Here is a 23,864-nt window from a genome sequence, read left to right on the forward strand (position 1 = left end):
TCTAAACTCGTCCCCTTTCCCACTTCCCTAATTCATTGCTTCTAGTATTTATCTGTATTCAAATTGTAATTCTCAATCTTTTTAGGGATTGAGTTCCCTTTGTTATTTATTATAATACTAGAGGCCCAATGCATAAAATTCATGCAAGGGGCTCAGCCCTCGAAGCCCCGGCTTCGTCCGGAAGGTCATCCAGAAGGATGTCCAGAAGGTCATTCAGCTGTCTGGTCTAATTAGCATATTATGCTTTTATTATTATAGATCAAGTTAGTGGAGTCCTGTGCATCAAATTTGATGTCAAGAGGATCTGTCCGATGCTTATTAAAATATATTCATTCATAGAAAGACAATCTTGGTTAGACTTCTGCATTTTAATCTGCAGCAATGTTAGTTTAGCTATGTGCCCCAGACACCATCTGATAAGTCTGAATTATAAAATCATAATGGCTGCCTTCCAGTGATTCTAATGGATTATAGAAGATGATTCTGCAGTATCTTGGGAAGGGGAATCTGGTGATGGATTGCTTTATGCCACTGCTATTATTTTAGGCTTCCTTGCATGTGTTTGAAGCTCAAGGGAATGACACTAATCACATATTTACAGTTCCTTTTGGTAGTAAAAAAATAATATCACAAATTCTTTCATTAAAAAATATTTTAAGTACTTATTTATATTCCAGGCATCATGCTAATTGAATGTATAGTGGCGAGGAAGTCAGACAAAGTCACAGCCTTAATGAAGCTTGCTGTCTGTTGGAGAAGCGTGCTGTATCGGAGAGTACAGAGGCATGGGGTGCTAGGGGGCACCACCACAAATCAGGGGAGTCCTCACAAGCTTCCTGGAAGAAATAATGTTTAAATTAAGACTTAGAGGGGATGAGTAGATGCCAGCCAGGGCAACGGGACGACGGGGTGGGAGGGTGGGGATTGTGTCTCAGGCAAAGGGAACAGCATGTGTGAATGTCTGCAGATGAGCGAGCAGATGGCACATTAAAAAAATGTACACTGAGTTCTGTTTGGCTGAACATGGGAGGGTGTTGGGATGTAAGAGTGTGGCAGAGATATGCAAGAGATGAGACTTGGAAAATAGAAAGGGACCAAGCCATAAAGGGTTTTAAAAAAGAGTTTTGCCTTTTTCTGAAAACCAATTGAAAATTATTTAAGAACTTTCAGCAATGGATTGATGTGATCACTCTTGCTGCCACAGCAAGGTTGGAGGCTAGGAGACCATTAATGGAGGTTAATGTGGTACTTCTGCTGGGAGAGGCTGTGGAGGTGATAGAAGGATAAGATTTGAGAGACAGGACTTAGTGCTTGTCTGGATGTGAGTGATGAGTGAGCAGTTGGGTGATTCTTGGATTTCTGGCCTGAGACACTAGATAGATGAGACAGGGGGAAAGTTGTTTTTTGATAACAGTGACAGTCATATCAAGTTAGTGGAGTCTTGTGTATCAAATTTGATGTCAAGAGGATCTCTCCGATGCTTTGAAGTGTTAACTGTTTGAACATCAAGCCAATCCAAATGTTGGAAGATGTACAAAACCAGAACTCATTGTAAGTGTGTGTGTTTCTGTACTGTGTGCTTGGTAGGGTTTTAGACACTTTACAAAGATTATCTAATTTAATCCTCACAGCAACCTTATGAAGTAGGGATGGTTATTATTCCCATTTTATGGAGGAGGAAGTTGGTGACTTAAGACATGGTCCTGCAGAGCTCATAGTCCAGACAGACTGTGTGTTAACATATGTGTGTTAATGTTTAAAGTATCAAATAAAGTTGATCATTGAGTGCTTTCTTGTTCTTGAATGGGCATGTGGAGGCGAAGGGACTTATTTATTATACTTTAATTTAATGATGATAGGAAGGAGAATATATATATATACTGAACCCAAAAAAGGGTCACAGTTTTCTAATTTCCTTTGTTAACAAGTCATCATTAATCAAAAAATCTTGCGTAGACAATTTTTTAGTTGTATTATTCTCAATTTACTACATTGTTTTTACCTTTGCTACTATTCCCTGTAGGATGGGATATTTATACTGAATGTTTCCAATACAGCACTTATAATGGCTTTGGCATGTCTGCTAATAAAAGGGCTCCCACAGGAAACCAAAAATATTTTTACATGGAAATTTACTATAGAGTGTGAAGAGATTAGAGAAAGAGATATTGAGCCAAGAATCATGAATGATTTTTTGTTTATTTTTATCATGTTTACTCTCAGAGGACCATTTGGTTTCTTTAGTTATTCTGACCAGAGGTTTTGAGTAACATATAGCAAGTTACCAGACAAGCAAAGCAACTTGCAGAATTGGAGGAAGGGAATAGGAAAGGCATCATGTGTTGGAGACAAACTGAATTTTTTCACCAAGATCTCAAGGAATAAGTCACTTGACCTCTATGAGTCTCACTTTCTTCATCTCAAATATGGAAATAATAATATTTTCTTTAAATAATTGTTGTGAAGATTAGAAATACTGAGACATGTACTAAGCCCCTAGCCTTATGCCTGACATATAGTTAGAACTCAGTAAATGGAAATTATGCTACGCTGCTGCTGATGCTCATAAGAGTCATGTGACTTGAGTAGCTGTAAGTGGTATAAAACACCATAGTATTAGCTTTTACAGCCTTTGGTCAAAGGATAAAATGTACATGTAAGTGCTATTCAACTACAAAACCCTCTATGATGCTAGGTGATACTTAGTACTCCTTCTGACTGGAGTGACCATAGACTAGCACTTTGATAAATGGTTGAGATTATTATTATATAAATGAGGAAATATACTAGTAAATAAATAGCATGCAATAAACTTCCATGTGTGACTGAATCTTGGAGTTTTTCTTTAAATATCGAGGATTTACGTAATTTCACAAAGACTGAGATATAGACAGATTAAAAAATATACATGTGAATTAGCCAGTATATTTTCAGTAATCAAAAGAAAATGTCTGTGTCTTATTTTAGCAGAAAAGAGATTTTTGAAAATATGTTCGATATCCTTTATAACCTCTGATGGAGGAGGAGAACTCAGCTCAGCGAATGAGCCAGAACCCCGAACACATTTTGTTGTTAAGGACAGAACTGCCACCACCATCAAACAATGGAGACATTCAGTTTCTTAGATCACAGCCCCAACTTTTCACAGTGGATGCTGTAGGCAGTACCTGTAAAAATTGGACTTCGTTGCTATCAAGGGCATAACTTTTACCTTCTCTGCTTTGTTGCATTACTAGTACTGGTGTAAAAGCTCTGAGTTAGACAATTGGGCCAACCAACAGTCATGTTTTGAAGGCTTAACTGCCTTAGGGCTAATAAGGTAAATGCCAACCTTTTTACCTTCTGTGGGTGATGGTGGGATCTGCTTCCCTCCAAGTTTCTTGTGATGGGAACTCTATTCCAGCATTGTGCAGATGCTAGAAAGCCAACATATGACAAATATGTACTCTCCTTCCTTGATGGTCCAACATTAGCATATATTTTCTTTCTGCCAAATCAATACTGATGTTACTCAGACCTCTGAAAACTACCTGTCCTCTTCTTCTAAAGGAGGTTACTCACATTCTCCTTAGTTACTGCATCCTGTTCCAAGTCAGGATCTCTGATAGACGTTTGTTTCCTAGTTCTTCTAGTTCTTCTCAATATTTTGCAACCTGTATGCTAAATTGTAAATGTAACTATTATTACCTATATAAGTCAGTGGGGTATAGGGAGAAGGAAAAAAGGGTATTTACATGACACTATAAGAAAGGAATTAAGAATCATGAGACTGGAGATTGTACTCATGACTTTCTTTTCTACTATGTTTTCATCTTTCCTTTTTACCTTTAAGTAGTACATCTATTTAGGATTCTTAACTGGTGGGTGGGGTGGCCCATGTATTTATTCTGGAAGTATCTGAGCTCCTAGGATTCCTGATGTCTTCCATAACTTTATTATTTAAAAAAATCCTATTATTCCATATGACATACAAAAAGGAAACTATACGTACAGTTTTTAGAACAATAAAATTAATTCAGCTTCAGAAATAGAACAGAACAAATACAGTTAGAGTTCCTTGTGTCTCTCCTCAGTCTCATTTCCTTCTTCTTCCCAACATCTAAACACAATCTTGAATTTTATATTTATCCCTTTGCCTTTCTTTATACTTTTATTCCAAATCCTAAACAGTATGCAGCTAGGTTTGTAAATTTATGTAAATGTAATCACATTCTATGTATTCTTTTACAACATTTTTTTTGTTGCTTATACAACATTATATTTTGTAATATTCGCCCATGTTGTGGGGAGCTGTGCTTTTTCCTTCTCCTTGCAGGGCTGTATCCCACTTTATGCATATAACACCATTCATTCTTCAATTGATGACATTTGGATTTTTTTCTAATCATTTCTTCCCCTTTCTTTTTCTGTATTACTACTGTGAATATTTTGTACATATCTCAGTTCACAGGCACAAGAGTTTCTGTCTAAGAAATATATACCTATGCATGGAAGCAACATTCTAGGTGAGATTTTGTGTCTATGAGCCAATGTCTATTCATTCCTCAGTGGGCTGAGTATTTCACTCCCCCCAGGGCACATTTTTCTCTGGTGAATATTTGCAGGTCTCATTGAAAATATTTTGAGCAATACTCAAAAGTATTTATTTGTGACATTGTAGGATTCTTCAACAAGAGTACCAGTCCTCCTGGTACCAGGGGCTGTTAGGTCTGATAATTGGCTTGGGGTTTGACAACTGGTAGTTTAAGCCCAGCCTCTTTTTACAAAATCTGGATATTTTTGTTATAAAAATCAAGTAGTGGGTTGTACAGTTCTTTTAATCTTAGAAATACCATGATCACTTAGTCAACATCATAGGTCCTCGCAGATAAGTTCATTGTGGTTACCACATTGACTGCTGCCTCCTATGGTTACTGTGCCTGCTTTGTTTTGAGGGAATAAGTACTGCCTCTTCTTCTGCCACCCCAGAATCCTGATACCTCATTGAAACCAGAGAACCCATTTCAAATGCAGCATCTTCCATTAACATGCTGGTCTAGAGAGAAAATGCTAGAACACTTTCAGTGTTGTTGAAATAGCATTCCTCACCAATGTGTTTCTCAGGGCCTCATGAAATGGAATGTGTTTGGGATCCTTACTTGAGTCCCATCGAGAGGAAATTAGTGGGTAGAACAATCATAAAAAAATATGCTCCAATTTCTATCTCAAATCTTTGGATCCCTTCCTCTGAGTCCGCTGTCAACTAACTTCTCAAGGACCAGACAGTAAATATTGTAGGCTTCACAGGCCATGTAGTGACAGTTGTAATTGCTTAACTCTGCTGTTATAGAATGAAAGCAGCTATTGATAATTTGTGAATGAATGGGAATAGCTGTGTTCCCATAAAACCTTATTGGAAAAGAGAACACAGGCAGAAATTGGCTTATGGACCATAATTTGCCAAATTGCTCTGGCTTTGTTTCATGAGGGTCATCACTAAGTCCCAGTTTTAATCAACTAGCTAAGCAAAAATTTAGGGCTTTTCTTAGTGGCTCAAGAGAGTATATTATGTCCAGAATCTGTAGTAATTGCACCCATGGTGATAAAAGAATGATACCTCATCCAATGTTAGTCTCAAGTAAAGATGTAAGTGAATAAATTACCAGGGACTGTGGAATTATTTTTTAAAAAATTCCACTAAACATGGTTCAGAATTCCCCAATGAGCAGTAACCATAAGCAAGAAGGCAGTTTTGTTTGCAAGAGCTGCTCCATGCTTGGTTTCTGTCCTGTGTCTCTTCCATAGAAGGTTACTGCTGTCCATCCAGTTTTGAGAGTAAAAAACCTCCCTCATCTTCAGTGTGTAATTAATCACTCCCATCAGGTATAATTCCTGAGTATTTGAAATTCATCCATTTCTTTCCACCTCTACCACCACTACCAGCATAATTCAAGCTATTTTCATTTGCCTGATTCACCTCAACAGTCTCCCTCCTGTTCTCCAGTACCCATTCTGCCTCTTCTGCATACTGTTTTCTATTTGTGGAAACAAAAATTAAAATTCTTCAGTGATTTCTGTAGAGATAAATACCTTAACCTGTAAGACCTTACATCAATGTTTCTCAAACTTCAGGCCATGACCCTTTAGTACATTGAAAATCAATTTAGTTGTAATAAATCTATAATAATAAAAGTGTAATATGCTCATTCAACTGGACATCCCCCTGGACGTCCTTCCTTCCAGACAAAGCCGCAGCGGGTGGGGGCCGAGGCAGAGGCAGCAGAGGCCCCTTGGCCGCAGCCCGTGGCAGCAGGCGGGGCCGGAGCCAAGGCCCTTGCACAAATTTCATGCATCAGGCCTCTAGTATAAATATAAACATAAATATAAACAAAATGAATTTGAAAGATACTGTCCTATGTGTTCCTGGATCTTCATATTCTTCAAGATCCATTCTTCTAATCCTTCCTTTTGCTCCATTTTCACATGACATTCCCTTTCAAGAGGTAGAGTCTATTTTTCCTTCCCATGAACCTGGATTGAATTTTGAACCACCTGGAAGAATAAAATGCAATGGAAGTGACGTTCCATGACTACCAGCCTTCCTTCTGTCCATAGTGTATCCAGCGTACCTCTTACCTCAAGGTCTTTGTGCATTTCTGTTCTCTCAGTTTGGAATATTTTCCCCCATTCCTTCCTTTTTCTCATTAGCTCATACTAAACCCAGCTCAAGTGTCATTTCCTCAGGGAAGCCCTCTCTGCTGGATCTTTCCAACTGGATCACACTCCCCTTGGTAGGCACTGAGCCTTTCTGCTTGTAGCACTTGTGACAGCTGAATATACCTTTGTGGGGTTGAATAGTTGATTGTAAACAAGAATGTGTCAGTTTCATTTGTTCTTTAAAGCACATAAGGATTCTTTCCTAATTGATCTGAAGTACATTTTCTTCTTCAGAAGCAAATACCTGTCAATTGTTACTTAACTAAATTAATAAAAACTTCAAATGGAATTATAAGATAAAGCTGTTTATGTCAAGTCATTTGCACTGTACGAGGGCACGTCTGCTTCTTTCTTGTGATGTTCCGAAGTCCTTACGACACTGTGCTAGGTTGCTTATCAAGAAGAGAGTGGCAGTTATTTTGGAATTTGTGATGTAAGACAGGTAGGAAGTGCTGATAAAAGTATAAGGCCAATTAAAACACTGGACTGGGACTTGATCGATTTACTGACATTGTGTAGAAGCAGTGGCGTGATGCACATTGTAAGGCTGTGTGTAAAGGGAAAGCTGTGGGAATTACATGTCACCAGAGGGAATTCTCTTCCCACCTTTAGTTATATAAGAAAGATTTTATAGAGCAGGTGAGACCACAGTAGCTGTTTGAGTAAAAGAAAGAAGAGCCAGGAACACAAGAAGGCAAGCTGATCTATGTATCTTTATCAAACTGGAAAGGACAAAGAATGGGCACCCGATTTTTGCCTTTTGTTTCAGAATTCCTTTCTCCCCAAATATTGTATTTGCAGAGTAGAGAGAATGGTCCAGTGGTTTTCACTGTAACTCACTTTAATAATGAAAATTCCTAGTTTCTAAAACTGTAATTTAGGTCTTTTGGGAACACAACTGGGCACCTCTGAGCTACAGAAGGGTTTGTCACAGGGTGGAAACAGATGTATTAAACCACAGCCCAGCCTTCTCTTATACAGAATGAATAGTGTCCATTTAAAACCTTATTCCTTGTGGATCCTACTTCCCGCCCCACAGTGGCTGTGGCTCTCCACTCTTTCCTTCCAAATCCCCTCCATCCCTTTTGAGCTGTGGGATCCCATCTGCCCACAGTAATCAAGAAAGAGATGGACTAGCATAGCATTAAGAAGGTAGCCTGCTTTCCACATTAGCAAAGCAAATTTACATGATAAAAATTCTTAAGTGTTCGTGGTGGTCCGTTTTAAAAGGCCAAGTTCTCAGATAGGTTAGGAGGCCAAATTCCTCCTCTTGCAAAGCCAGACAGAATGACTTTTCAGTGCGAGGTTGCCCAACCAATACTGTTTACACAAGGTGACCCTTTCCTTTGATTATTCTGCTCTCCCTGCGTGTGAAGATTACCGTTTATCTCTTGATGCCTATGTCAGGTTTTAGAGTCTTCAGAATAGTATGTCTGGAAGTTACTTTCAGCTCAGGGTTGTTTGGTAGTTGGTAACCTAGAAACCTAATTGCAACAACAAGCCATCCAAACAGTTATTCTTCTGAGTGCTCATAATGAAAGTAATACCAGGAGGGATCAGCCAGGAATTGACTAGATAGCCCTTGCAAACAAAATTGGCTGCCAGTTTATGGTTATTGCTAATTAGGGTACAGTAATTCTGAAGCATGTTTAGTGGAACTTAAAAGAAAATAATTACACAGTCCCCGGGAATGTGTCACGGAAGATTTCAGTGGGAAGGAACACTGCATGAAGTATCATTCTTTTACGTTTAAAGGTTTAAGTAGCTGTTTTCCCCCGTCTCCATATCTAAGAAAGTGAGAGAGACTGGCTTTCATAAATAACTATGCTTTTTATCTTTTAGTATTTCATATTATGTAAGTATTGTAATTAAATGGAAAGGAATAGCATGGGAACTTGAGCACACATAAGCCCCTTCTCCCACTGTATTCATATGTTTCTTCATTATACCAGGTAAATGCAATGTTGATGGAATAGAAAATAGTTCAGGGAAGACAGTGTTCCACATGGGACTGATTTTGTGTCAGCTCATAGATCCCTTAAATTATTTGTATTGAATGCAATTAAGGCACAAAGTAAGCTAGGCCTCTTGTTGTAAAACATAGGTTAATCATGGAAATAGGTTGATTCCAATTTTGGGGTGATAGAAGCAATCCCTCTCTAGCTCCCCACTCTGTTTGGAACATTAGATGGCCAATGTTAAGTTTTGCCCCAGTTGTCTGTCTCCATAGTAATTCTTAGTTCTGAGTTATCACCATTCTTCCTTACCTCACCTGTATATTTTGGAATTGCAGGATAAAAATAAGGAGTTGAAATGCAGTGGTATTTTTCCAACTAATCCTTCAATAAACATACAAGTCGGTAAAAGATTTAATTGAACTTGTTTTTCTTTTCAATATGATACTTTATGCTCAGGCAAATAAACAAACAAACAAATTTGATAAAGGCTTCCCAAGAAGTCTATCTTATGTGCAAAGTGAATGAGAGTAAACTTTCTCCTTTAATTGTGTTATTTATTATTTTGCATATGTCTCTCTGCTTACTACACAAGTATATACATTCTGGGTAACTTAGCTTATTTAGCCTGAATAATCTTTCCAAACCTTGATTTATATGTTTCCACCAGTAGGGAACATTATTATTTGAATGTTTCAGTTTGGCATTGTTTCATTGAGATAGTATGGCAGAGTGGAAAGAACATGGATTTTGGAACCAAACAGGCCTGAGTTTTAATCCTAATTTTGGGACCTAAAGTTTTCTCATTGGAAACTGGAAAAAAACTTATATCTGTCTTGACACTCTAGTCATCAAGAAATACTAAATGAATATGTGTCAGATACTGAACTGGGTGATTGGGGTGAAAAATGAGAAATATGTGGCTCCTACTTTCCAGGCATCAGCTTGTTGTCCAGGCAGAATGACAGATGTGCACACAAGCAACAGTAGTGCAATGTGAACATGTACCAGAGTGTTTAAGCCCAGTGTGTATGAGCATCCCAAGTTAGTATTACCTGACAAGGGGATCCAGAAAGGACTCTCCAGAGAGGAGCTGGGTCTTGGAAAATCAGTAGTTCACTAAATTTACTGAGGATGAGGTGAGAAGGCCAGGAGCAAGGGCACAGAAGCATAACATTTCGTAGGCGTACTGGCCACTAGTTTGGGCAACAGACCTCTGGGATATGATAGGCCATGGGCCACAAACTTGACAGAAATGCACTTGGGCTTTAACAAATCACCAAAGTAGTGATTCTCAACTATTCTCCCTCTGCCCAAAGATATTTATGTCAGTTGTGGCCTTTGTTAGTGGAATTTATAAGCATTGCAGGCATAGTCAGGTGTCCAAAGCACAGCCAGTTCAAATACCCCTTTTAGCATATTTTACAGAAATCTAAACTCTTTATTACCTGGAGATCTAAGAACCCCTAAAGGTAAATCTACACAGGGGAATCCACTTTGAAATCTTCAGTTGTTGACAAGTCATTGCCAATAGACTGGCGATTAAGCATTACTTTGTTACCTGAGCAGGAGAGCTTGTCGAGTTTCTGTGTATATGGAGGAGATGTTTGCTCTTGGAGAAAGTATTCTTCTTTTGGTTCTGGAACAAATAACATTTATAGACAGCTGTGACACACAGACTCTTCTTGTTCATTTTTCAGGTACTATATGCTTCATCAGAAAGTAGTGAAACTAGAACCATTTTCCTTGAAAATGGAAGAACATTAATCCAGATCTCGTTTTTTTAAAATATATTTTACAGAGAGGAAGGGAGAGAGACAGAGAGCCAGAAACATCGATGAGAGAGAAACATCGATCAGCCGCCTCCTGCATATCTCCCACTGGGGATGTGCCCGCAACCCAGGTACACGCCCTCGACCAGAACCGAACCCGGGACCCTTCAGTCCGTAGGCCGATGCTCTATCCACTGAGCCAAACCGCTTTCGGCTAGATCTCATTTTCTTGTGCTTGCCATTTTAGCCATCTATTGAGTAGTAACAAATGTTGGACATTAAAGTGTAAATGAAGCAAAATATATATTAAACAGAAACTAATAAATGCAAGGGGAAAGACTAATTGGCACATTGATTAGTCTTTCAAAAATGCTTTTACTTAAAGAATATTTATTTTGCTTATTAGTAACATCCTATATCTTCATCATTAGTTTATAGTGTTAATAGAGTGATTAAAAGTGAATTGCGGGGGTATGGGAGGTCAGGGGAAGGTCAAGGGGAGAAAAAAAGGAGACATATATAATACTCTTAGTAATACTTTAAGCAATAAAACAAAATTAATATATATATATATATACATTTAAAAAAGTGAATTGCTACAGTGAAAACTAATTATATACTAGTATATGAAATTCAGACATATCAAATACTGCCAGTTCCTAAAGACCCTTAAGATATTTGAAGAGATTACTTTGAAGTAAGCAGTTTAACAAAGAAGGTCACCATAGACCAGGGGTGGGCAACCCCTGGCAAGCGTGCCAAACACGGCATGCCAGTAACTTTTGCTGGCACGCGAAACCCTCTCTTATAATCTTCCATTTACAATTTTTTTCTTAATTTTTTATTTATTTTTCAGATAAATTCAGTGTAGGTGTATCTTAGATAAATAATTTTACATGACAAGTTATCTTTTTTAAAAATATATATTTTATTGGTTTTTTACAGAGAGGAAGGGAGAAGGATAGAGAGTTAGAAACATTGATGAAAGAGAAGCATCGATCAGCTGCCTCCTGCACACTCCCCACTGGGGAGTTGTGCCCGAAACCAAGGTACATGCCCTTGACCAGAATCGAACCTGGATCCCTTCAGTCCGCAGGCCAATGCTCTATCCACTGAGCCAAACCAGTCAGGGCCATAACAAGTTATCTGAAAGACCATAGACATGAATTGACAAGAGAGGGAAAGAGCAATTTCAATAGTGTCGAAAACGAACTATTGAGGACTTGGAATGCCATTCCAGAAATTTTTTCCTGTTTAAAAAACTTTGCAACGGCGTTATTCTCTATGTTTTCATCCACATACGCTTGTGAATCTTTGTTCTCAGTGATGAATTTTGTTAAGTCTCGTAATAGGAGTAGCCTGACGGATGAAAGTAGTAGCTCATGCATATCTCTGAAGGTCATGAAATATAAACCTGATGTAAAATCTCTGTCATCAGTGATGCAGCAGCAAAAATCCCACTGATAATATCAAACGGAATCATAAAGTTTTCTGTCGGACTATCAGTGTACATGTATACATTAAAAAATAAATGTATTTTTCATCATCATATACTGTGCTTTTGTCGCTCGAATGAATTTTATTATTTCTTCAAGGTACTTCACATATTACACCTTAAGAGATATCAAGTAGGCATAACATGTTCTCAAAAAATTAGGGTTGGCATGCAGAATTTTGAGTCAGAGATTTTGCTGGTTTTGGCACGCACTCCCAAAAAGGTTGCCCACCCCTGCCATAGACATTAATACAAAATGCTGGGTTGTGTTGCTTTATGGACTTAGTTTCCTTGACTGTGAATTGGTTATGACAATACCTGTCTTAATGTAGGTTTTCTTGTATTTCTATTCTATTCAACTCAACCCATCACACACACACTGTCCAGTTAATTGTCAGCTCTGAGAGTCCAGGAGCCCTGACTGACCTGTTCATGGTCATAGGGAGGACTACATAGATGTTTGCTTTGGTTGCTTGCAATGTGCCAGGTCCCAGGCTACACTGTAGGGGTGATGATATTATAAAAAGAATCCCTTGATACACATAGGGAACCGTATCTCTGGGGAGACAGCAGTCAACAAATACTATTAGCAGAACGCTGTATGGCATGGGTTAAATGAGGATGTAAGTGAAGTTTCTTCAGGCAGTCTTGTTTTTTTCTATTCTTGGTTTTTATTCATATGAATGATGGTGGGATATTTTTTCTTCTGCTAGATAAACTTTGGTTTTATGTCAGTCAGCTCTTAATAATATTTGTGCAAATTTCAATTTTAAGGATTATTTATAGAGAACTTTAAAATTTGTATTTTTTGTTTACTGTCCTGGGAGCTATGAGAGGATGTCCTTTAGTTGGTTGATATGTTCTACAATTGAAGACTTATTTTAGCATTAGCTTGATTCAAGATTGTAAACATATTGGCAAAATGAAAAAAAAAGCTGATTTAATGAATTTTAATTTTGAATGATGTTTGGAGTAGCTAGCACTTTGATTATCTATATCCTTTCTCTTCTCCATCAACAGAGGGAGCATTATAAGTTTTGTGTAGGTGTATTTGCTAACAAAATTACAAATTATGCATAAATACATATGCTTCTTCAATTACCTCAGTTGAGCAGAACAGAAATTCTTCCATTCTGACTGCTAAATATACCTTGGAATTACAGAACATTTTGTGGAACACATTTGTTGAAAACTTCTGTTCTAGAACATGGTGATAATATAACTGAAATTTTTCATTCATTCTTTGTGCAACAACCTGTGGAGATGAGGGTACTAGGACTCTCTGGTGGTGTCCTCAGGATATTGTTACCATACTGAACTGGGTCCAATTACTCAGTAGTTGCCAGCCAAAAAGACAACTTTAAGAAGATTTTATGATAAGGAACGTACTTTATTGCATGCCAGCAGACAAGGATACACGGGGGGAGGGAGGGGAGGGCGTAGGGGGAGGTGGCTGGAGGGTCATTTCCTCAAAGTGGTATGTCCCCAAACAAAAGATTGGATCTGTATTTATTCAGGGAAATCATGTGTAAACATCAAGGTGAGCTTCGTCATCACATGTAAGTTGGGGACATTCCTGTTCACTTGCGTTCTAAAACATGCCTGTACATACATTGTATGTTCAAAAATGGTGGTAAATCTTCACCTCTGGAAGAGATGTTAGTATTATAATGAGGGCATAATGGAAAAGTTCATGAGGAGGTTAGTAGAGGGTCCTTCGGGACCCTTGGCCAGCCCCAGGAATTTGAGCCAGATCAGCCCCTAGGTCTGCAAATCATCCTGGCACCTCCCTGAGAAGACAGGTGTGGCCATTGTCAATGTCAGGAATAACATAGGTATGGGAGAAAATTGAATCCAATCTCAGCCTTTTTGTTAAACTCTTAGCAAATTACAGGATGTGGTTATGTCAACTTTATAACATTTAGGGTGACTAATTGGGTTTACAGGTTAATCGAAGTAAAGCTGTGAATTCTAAATAAAAGTTAGTCTGTGCTCGGCTACCTGCAAGGCTGTGTGTGTGTGTGTGTGTGTGTTTGTGTGTACATATTAGGTTACAATATGAGGGACATCTGTCTCACAGAGTAGATGGCAAAAACCCCAACTGCATTTGCAGATAGGAGCCCAGGCCTGAGCTATTCTTCCAAGGTGGAGAGTTGATTGAGGTTTTAAGACTTTTCAAGTTCCTCCACGGGACATCATTACCTACCTTCCATGCTGATTCTCCTATCACCAGGAAGACTTTATTATTTACTTGTGGCCCGGTGCATGAAATTCATGCACATTAAAAGGGGATTAATTAGAGGAAATATTTTAATATTGCTATTTGCCCTTTCTCTATAATAGAAGTGTCAGAGATGAAAGAAAATTAGTAAAATGTATATGAAAATCAGAGTCTGGGGCGCACCGCGGGACCCAGAGTCAAGTCCCCACCTACCCACGTGTGCCTCAAAATCGCACGAGACCCAGACCCTGCCGCCCCCCCCTCATTGGGCTAGATCCAGAACCGGCTGGTCCCACCCTTGTCAAGCCACGCTGGGTGTGTTGGGGGGCACAGCCTGAGGTCCCCCAGCCCGGGCCGGGGCGGGGGGCATGCCTTGAGGTCCTCTGTCAAGCCTTGCCGGGTGGAGGACATGGCCTGAGATCCCCTGTCAAGCCCCTCCAGGAGGGGGGCACAGCCTCAGGTCCCCCGTCAAGCCCCTCTGGGTCGGGGGCTCAGCCTGAAGTCCCCTGGCCCAGGGCGAGGGGAGCAGCCTGAGGTCCGCTGGCCCAACACTGGGGTGGGGGGGGGGTGCACCTTGAGGTTCCCCATCAAGCCCTGCCAGGCGGGTGGCACAGTCTCAGGTCCCCTGTCAAGCCCCGCCAGGTGGGGGGCACAGCCTGAGGTCACCTGGCCCAGCGCTGGGGCGGGGGCACGGCCTGAGGTCCCCTGGCCTGGTGCTGGGGTGGGGGGCGTGGCCTGAGGTCCCCTGTCAAGCCCTGCTGGGTGGGGGGTGTGGCCTGAGGTCCCCTGGCCTGGCGCTGGGATTGGGGGCATGGCCTCAAGTCTCCTGGCCCGGTGCCGGGGTGGGGGGCACGGCCTGAGGTCTCCCTGCCTGATGCTGGGGCAGGGGTGTGTGGCCTGAGGTTCCCCAGCCTGGCGCTGGAGCAGGGGGAGCAGCCTGAGGTCCCCAGCCCAGCACTGGGGTCGAGGGGTCTTCTGTCAAGCCCTGCCAGGTGGGGGGCATGGCCTCAGGTCCCCTGGCCTGGTGATGGGGCAGTTGACACCACCTGCAATCCCCCGACCTGGCACCAGGGCAGGGGGTGCGGTCTGAGGACCCTGGCCTGGTGCCGGGGGGGGGGGAGGGGGCGGGGAGCATGGCCTGATTCCCCCGTCAAGCCCTGCTGGGTGAGGGGCACAGCCTGAGGTCCCCCGGCCTGGGGACAAGGTTGGGAGCACAGTCTGAGGTCCCCTGTCAAGCACCATGGAGGAGGGGGCATGCAGCCTCAGGTCCCTGCTGATTGCTCCTTAAGACTTGTTACAGGAACTCAGCCTCCACTGTGGGCACAGCCATCCTGTGTTATGGAAACCCCTGCCTCCGCTCTGGGCGCCGCCATCTTTGTGGTGGAGTGACTATCAATTTGCATATTCCCTCTTTATTATATAGGATTGTAATGCAAAAGTTTTTCACAGAGTAGTTAAAGATGGTGCCCTGCAAATTTGAGGAGAAAAAGGGGCAGAGTGTGAGGAAATGGACGTCTTGTTTCCTCACTCCTAGATTTGGAGTATTTGAGTTTGGACCTGGTGGCTCTGGAGATTCTGGTTTGGGATTATTCCAAGAAGCGAGGTTCACTTCAGAGACCTCCTGATTCCAAGACTTTCCCTGCAACAGGCAGGTTGGGAGTAAAATGAACTTGGCCTTACTTAATTGCTTTCGATGTGAAATCCTTTCTTTTCTTTCTTGCGTGATTTTTTGGAAGTATTTTAATTACCAAATGTCAAGGCTCTTTAATGAACTATACTCACCCAAACAATCCAGATAGAAAAGGAAGCAAATTATGAGAAGAATAGGACAAAAGAGGAAACAAACTTTGATGTTCTTGCTAACAATTCCAAGAGAAACACACAGTATCCAACTTTTTTTTTTCCAGGTCTTAGTGAGCCAAATACAAATTTAATTTCTTCATGTGGTTTCCCTTAAAAGAGTTGCCCTCGCCTTCATTTTCTGTTCTCAGGTGAATGTATCTCATGGTGGGCAGGCTGGAGATAAGCTCACAGTGGGCTAATTACCTAAGGAGGGTCGCGATGCCATTGCTAGTCTTGAACTGTTGCTTTTTGGAGGTTTTCTTATGCTTTTAATTAAGAAAACCCCTCACTGAACCTTGCGCATTCTTCTTTATCTATCTACATCACGGGCTTTGACCTTCTGGATGGTGAGGTTTTGATGTGGAAGAAAGGTTCTTTTGACCTAGTTCTACCCTAAGGGTATGCAAATATTTTCCCAATTAAGCTAGGGTTCACTGGTTAACAATGAACCATTGTTCCTGCCTGTTCTGAGCTGGTAAGCCTGTTATGTGAAAAAAAGACCTCCCTCCTTTTGCATATTAGTAACAAAACCCGTGACTGATCTGCGGGAGATAACTGTGTTTTCTTCTCTGTTAGAGTGGCTCAAGAAATCATTTAGTGTAAAGTTTAGCTTGTCTTTTGTTGTTCTTTTCAACCTGTCTCTTGGATTCATAAAGTAATATAGGGTCAAGTTTCTTTGAAACTAAACTCAAAGTCAAATGCAATCACAGTGTGTAAATTTATTCTAGGTACAAATAAAAACTATTGTTGGGTGTCTCAGGAGGTATTTTTTATTACACTTTAAATGGAGAGTTGGTTGTGGCTGATTATTGGGAGAAAACAGGGTGAGGGAGGTGCAAACAGGATAAGGGAGGCCTCCTATGTTTCAGATGTTTAGTTAATGAAAAACATTACATTTGTTTGACTTTTTACTTTGAAATAATTGAGAGAAATCCTTATATACCTACTTCACCAAGCTTCCTCTGTTGACATCGTATATAACCATAGAGTAGTTATTGAAAGCAGGAAATTAAAATTGATGCAATCACCTAATTTACAAAATTTAGTAGAATTTTTTCCATGAATATATATATGTCTTAGTTTCTACCTATGTTACTGTTTCCCTGTTTTCCATGACCTCAGGAACTTTGAGGGTCAGTAATTTTGTAGAATATCCTTCAATATGGGTTTACCTGGTATTTTCTTGTGGTTGGGTTTATTTTTTGGCAAGAATATAGGAAAATGATGTTGTGCTCTGCTCAGTCCATCATATCAGGGGGTACGGTGGGGAAATATAATTATAAACAAAATCTTCTCTCAATCCAAAAATCCTCTTTGGTGTGAATTCTCTGTCTTTTCTCCACTTTTCTCCAGGTTTTTGGTCCATTGTCATTCAATTTATAAGAGTTCTTTATATATTAAGGCTATTAGTTTTCTATGGTTATATGTTGTAAATATTTTCTCCTACTTTGCTGTGTTTTGACTTTGCTTATGGTGTTTTTGGTCATAGAAATTATTTTTTATTTTTATGTAGTAAAATTCATGTCTTTATTGGAGTCATAATTAGAAATCCTCTTCATACCAATGGTAAAGAGGAATTCACCCATGTTTTCTTTTGGTACTTGTATCGTTTTATTTTTTACTTTTATATCACTATTCCATTTAGAGTTTGCTCCTGTCTATGGGGTGAGATGTAGGGCCAATCTTATCTTTTGCCAAAGATATCTAGGCTACCCATCTGCCTCGACAACAGTTATTAAAAGCTCATTTTGTCCCAGTGATTTAAGATGCCAACTTTATCATTTACTAAATTGCCAATGTACCTAATTTGGTCTATTTCTGGGTTTTGTAGTCTATTCCACTGGTCGATTGGTCTACTCATGCACAAGTACCATTCTGCTAAAATTAATTTTTTAAATTATATTTTTAAAATTAATTGTTATGCCCAGATTTCAGGATCCCCAAAAAACCACATCAGGGAGCCAGCCATGTCCGATACAAAAGCATAAGAGTCTTTATTCGAGCTAGCTCGTCTCCCCCACCTTGCCGACACAGCAGCAGGAAGCAGAGAGATAACTCTGTGTGGAGACGGGTTATATAGGCGGAGTTGGAGTAAGGGGAGGAGAAAGGACTGTGCTCTGCCGATTGGCCAGGCACAAGTCGGTGTCTTGTTCCTGGGTGTGGCTAGCAGAGGCTTAGACTTCCGGGAAGAAGCTCCTTGCCAAGCACATGGCCAAGGTAAGATGGAGCACTTACCCTGGGGCAAGATGGAGGGCGTAGTCCTTACCCTGGGGCAAGGTGGAGGGCGTACCCCTTACCCTGGGGCAAGGTGGAGGGCCTAGCCCTCACCCTTTCATTCCCCCCTTTGTCTTGGAACTTCCGGCTCAATCATGAGACGGACTGCATTTCTATTCCACCGTTGCAAGAGGCCCGAACTGGGCACACAGAACTATCAACTGAACTATCCCTATATGCTTAACAAATGGTCCGGTGGAAGGGAAAGAAACCATTTTAGCTTTAACAACTTCTATTGAAATAGGATTTTTCTTCTTAAAATTCCTCCATGGCTATCAAAAAACCAAATCAAGATTAATTTATCTACTGTATTCAATTTGGCCTGATGTTTGCATAAACACAACAAGAATGGTAACCGACCACCTTTGCTGTAATCTCATGGTTGAATCTTAATGTGCCCCATAGGGCCAGGAAGCCAAGCCATCCAGTTGCCATCAGGCCTGCCTGCAGTATCTGCTGAGTTAGGTGAATCCTTCACCTATAGCAACTCCACCTGAGCCCACGCTCCAGGCTTTAAGGCCCATCTCAGTAGCCCTCCTACTCGTTGCGGCCCAGAGTGTGTGGGGGTTCCACAGGGATGTAGAGGCATCCTTATTGCTCCCCTTCTACTCTTACCAACCGCCAGTAATGGTAGGGCATCGGCCTGACACTCCAGCGCCAGCCATCTTCAGGGCTTCCAAGCAGGATACCAGGCTTTCTTCGTGGCATTCTTACTGGCTTCAAGTCTTTAGAGCTCAGACAGGGCTCTTTAAAACATGATACTCCAGTCAAAGTTTTCCATTAATAAAACCACTATTAGGAACCGGTCTTATTGAATCTCTGCAAAGAAATGTATTGCCATGTTAGCATTGCCAAATTTTGGAGGAATTACATAAGAAGAAAGACATACTGATCTACTCTAAGATTTTCTGACTTTCCTTGCCAATTCTTTTTGATAAAACAGTACTTGTTGGCATTAAATTTTCTTTCTATGCATAATCATACCTTAGACCTTCTATTCTAATCAGAACTTTTCCAGCTTACTACCCCTGACATGGGCATCGTCACAAAGGCCTGCAAGACAGTATTACAGGCTGCCAACTGTTAGCTGTCTCTCAACAGAGACCAAAACCTGATGGGCACTGTTCCTGCCCAGTTGGGCACCTGCCCTCTTGGCAGCCAGACACCCTCTACTCTTGGGGTTCACCCCACACAGTCCCCTTCCAGGACAGCCAACATACATTCAAACCTGCAAGAGAATCAAAGGTCAATATAACATATCAATACAATGAAACATAATATTGGCATCATGGCCACTTCAGGCAGCCAAATCCTACTAAAGTCTATTCTTGACCTTCCTATGAATTATCCTTGTCTCTTTGGAGCCATGTCCATGAAGATGCAGGCATCATCTCAGTCTATTACACAGTATTGTGGGGGCTCCCGGTAGCAGGAGTGATCGCGAGCAATGTTACCAGCATCAGGCAGGTCGAGCATGCCATAGCTTGAGCTTGAGCGGGTTGCGTTGATCTTGATCGACGCTCCATTTGGTGACGAAGTCTTCCCGGATCACAGATGGACCCAGGTCGTGACGCCGTCTACCTTGAGAGCGGTGGGGTTCGTCAGCACCACAGTGTAGGGACCCTTCCAACGTGGCTCGAGGGTCTCCTGGTGGTGCCTTCTGCTGTAGACCCAATCTCCTGGTCTGTGACCTTTTCAGTGAACAAGTATTTTTACAGTCTTGGGCTCTTGAGCTGACAACAGGAACATCTCCCAAGTCCCCTGATGGGGGCCTGACAGGAACAGATGTGGGGGCCTTTCCCACATCCCAGGACAGGATTCTTGACCTATGTCTCATTCAGATAGAAACGGTTTTCATCACAAACAAACCCAAAACCAAAAACCAAGAAAATCAAGGCCAGAAGTACCCTCTGATGTTTCAGGGGTACCAAGGAAGGAGAAGTTAGGCAATGTCCAGCCCTTCTCACAATCCACCACCAGTGACCAGTTCCAGCTTACTGGCCTACCATCCATTCAAAATTTCTTTCCTCCCATCACACCAAAGCCATGCTTTTCAGTTAGTTAATTGACATTCCTCAGATTAACAATACATTCAAAATTAACAAGGATACATATTTAAGCAATAAGGACAGATCAATTTACAGAAGCAGAGGCAGCATGCAATCCAAACCACAGCTGTGGGTAAACACATTATCTAGAGTCCTTGGGTAACCTAGGTTAAACTTAGGCATATCCTGGGTCTCCCGAACACTGAGTTTCAAGTTAGCTGGACCCTGGGACAGCTGCACTGTCCCTCCCAGGCAAAGGAAAAATATGCCCTTGAATATCAGCATGAAACCACAGTCTCTATGAAATTGGATTACTGCTATCAGTCCCTTTTCTTAAAAATAAATCCGAGCGGCAAGCTTACTTCTGCCCCATAAAACTCCGCCTTAAAGCTCCACCCCTGACTAAATCAGAGGGAGGGGCCTTTGCTGTTTCAAGATGGCGGCCGCCAGGGGAGCGGCAAACCATGCGGCCAACATGGCGGCTGCCAAGTCATGCAGCCCAAAATGGTGGCTGTACCAATAAGCAAAGGCATTTAGTTACCACAATAACACAATTTTTCCCAATTCAATCCGAACCTTAAACTTTTAGCTGGCAAGTCAAAATATTCAGCATTTCTCAATCAGTCTAGAATCTAGCTAGCATCCGTTTTTTTTCTTTGGGTAAATGATCAGTCTTGGGCTCCATCCTGCACATCTGCAAAGAGACTCTAGCTCAAAACTCTATCCAAAATCGGACAGTGCGCGCATTAGTTTTAAGCCAACTTTTCTCTCTACACGTGCACAGAAATCCCAGACGCATTTACTTGGGGAGGGGGTGACCTGTTTTCACAGATCCTCACTCAGATGCCCACCTGACCGAAGTCGTGGAGCCACACAAAGGAGGGGAGAGGGCAGGCCCCCTCCCTCCACACTCACACACTTTCACCAGACATTCACTCAGAGTTTAAACAATAACAACTTCCCAACTCCTGAGGGAGCTCTACAGCCTCCCCCAATCTCCTTAAAATGATCAATCACAATACCCAAAGGAGCAGTCTGAGTCCGTCCCATAACATCCGTCCAGTAAGTCCACAGAAAACAAAAACACAGACACAGACAAACAGGGCCCCAAAGAACAGCCTTCCAACTCCATGGAAGCAACTAGACGATGGCCTTACGCCAAACCGGCGGGAGCGACCCGCCTCGTCTCAAATCCGCGAGAGGAATACACATCTCTCATGAGGGGAATACACATCCCTCAAATCCGTGAGGAGAATACACATTCCTCGTGGGGAGCAGAACGTCTTCTAACTCTCCCCCGCCTGTGGTCGTACACGGCGCGTCCGCCTGGACCCCTCAGGCACAGATTCCAGAAGTGAGCTCACACAGAACAGATACAGAACAAGTCCCTGAACAGAGGCAGTAGAAAACTGCCTAGGAATGCTTCTCTTCTACCTTTTTTAAAAGATAGTCCAGATTCGAACCTTTAGCCAGTCCGAGTTTTGATGGTGAGTACCATCTAGAAGCCATTCCTCCAGACACAGGATGAGTCCCTTAGAGATAACATATATCACACAGAACAGAATACACAACACACAGACACTTACCGCGGCCAGTCAGACTCTTCGAACTGGGGGTCCCTGGATGGTCTTGGGAATCCCGGACGAGCCCCCAAATGTTATGCCCAGATTTCAGGATCCCCAAAAAACCACATCAGGGAGCCAGCCATGTCCGATGCAAAAGCATAAGAGTCTTTATTCGAGCTAGCTCGGCTCCCCCACCTTGCCGACACAGCAGCAGGAAGCAGAGAGATAACTCTGTGTGGAGACGGGTTATATAGGCGGAGTTGGAGTAAGGGGAGGAGAAAGGACTGTGCTCTGCCGATTGGCCAGGCACAAGTCGGTGTCTTGTTCCTGGGTGTGGCTAGCAGAGGCTTAGACTTCCAGGAAGAAGCTCCTTGCCAAGCACATGGCCAAGGTAAGATGGAGCACTTACCCTGGGGCAAGATGGAGGGCGTAGCCCTTACCCTGGGGCAAGGTGGAGGGCGTACCCCTTACCCTGGGGCAAGGTGGAGGGCCTAGCCCTCGCCCTTTCATTAATGATTAAAATAGTAGTTTAGAATAAGTAAAAAAAAAAAATTAGAGTGAAAACTGTATTGTCCCTAAGTAAAGCATTCAAACAATTGGATTTTATTTTTTAAAATTATTTTCCAGTGTTTCTGCATATAGATCTGTCTTTTTGTATGTATATATGTAGAAATTTTTATTTTTCATTTAGTCAAATTTCTGGATACATATATATGTATATGTTTATAGATAAGTACAAAGTTGTTATAGAATACACATTTTTATGCAAATTTTTTATTATATTTCACTTATATTGTTGCTCATATTTTCACTTTTATGTTGTATTTGTTGAAATTTTTTATAGTAATGTATACTGTTTTATTGATTCGATGTTATAAGTTACTTAATAAATCATATTTAGATAATTTCCCTTGTTTTCACTATGTAATATTCTAGTCAACATTTTTATGTATATAGTTATTTCTACTTCTGAATTATTTTATCAGGGTAAATTGGTGAGACGTTCAGTGTCAAAGGACACATATGGCACATTTTATGCTTCCAAGTTACATAATTTGACAGTTTTGAAAAACTATTATATTAATTTAAAATGTTATCAGTAATGTAGTTTTGCCCTAAATTTTCTAGCATCAGAAGTATGTTTTGTTTTGTTTTGTTTTTTTTGTTTTGTTTTGTTTTTGATTTTTTACAGAGAGGAAGGGAGAGAGATAGAGAGTTAGAAACATCGATGAGAGAGAAACATTGATCAACTGCCTCCTGCACATCTCCTACTGGGGATGTGCCCGCAACCCAGGTACATGCCCTTGACTGGAATCGAACCTGGGACCTTTCAGTCCGCAGGCCGACGCTCTATCCACTGAGCCAAACTGGTTTCGGCAGAAGTATGTTTTTTAATTATTTTCAATAATATGTAGGAGTTTATATTTTCTTAAGGCATTTGAATTTGGGAGTATGTTGGCATGTGCTTTTCTTGTTTGTTAAAAATGATTCAAGCAATCTCTTTGGAAACAGAAGAGTAGGATAGTAATTTAATAGGAAATTTTCAGGGTGCCAGTTACATTGGTACAAATGTGCTGATTTGCTGTCCTTGGCTCATTCTTTCTTCTCCTTTGACAAGCAAACCTACTCTGTGCCTCATCTGGTCAACAAGTCACATGTGAATCCTTTCCTGGTTGGGTTCCACTCACTCATTTATGCCCCGTACATGTGACCTCAAAGTCCTGCCCTTGCTTAGTTCCTTGAGTAGAGCTGCTTCTCTGCTTCCAGGGAGGCTGGAAATCCTCTTTCTCCCTGTCCTGAATGCTTCCTACATATCCTGGCTGTTACATATGCACAGTAAGAAGCTTGTCCTGAACTTATTCTCTGTTTCCTACAGAGACGACTAATACTAAGCAGAAAGAGTCCTCTCTACTTCTTTACCTCCATTTTCAAGTCCTTAACTCACGCTGGTAGGGTTTTCTCCTGCATTCCTCTCATCATGCTCTTGTCAAGCTCT

General features: G+C 41.3%; 1 protein-coding gene across 2 annotated transcripts in view; it reads left to right on the top strand.

Annotated features, from left to right (window-relative positions):
• DCDC2 (doublecortin domain containing 2) overlaps positions 1 to 23,864 on the top strand; it is a 189,677-nt gene that overhangs the window by 16,536 nt on the left and 149,277 nt on the right. The gene's annotated exons all lie outside the window — the stretch shown is intronic.

The sequence above is a fragment of the Myotis yumanensis genome, unplaced genomic scaffold (genome assembly GCF_028538775.1).
Source record: "Myotis yumanensis isolate MYYU_CA2020_CCGP unplaced genomic scaffold, mMyoYum1.0.hap1 SCAF_2, whole genome shotgun sequence".
NCBI classification, from domain to species: Eukaryota; Metazoa; Chordata; class Mammalia; order Chiroptera; family Vespertilionidae; genus Myotis; species Myotis yumanensis.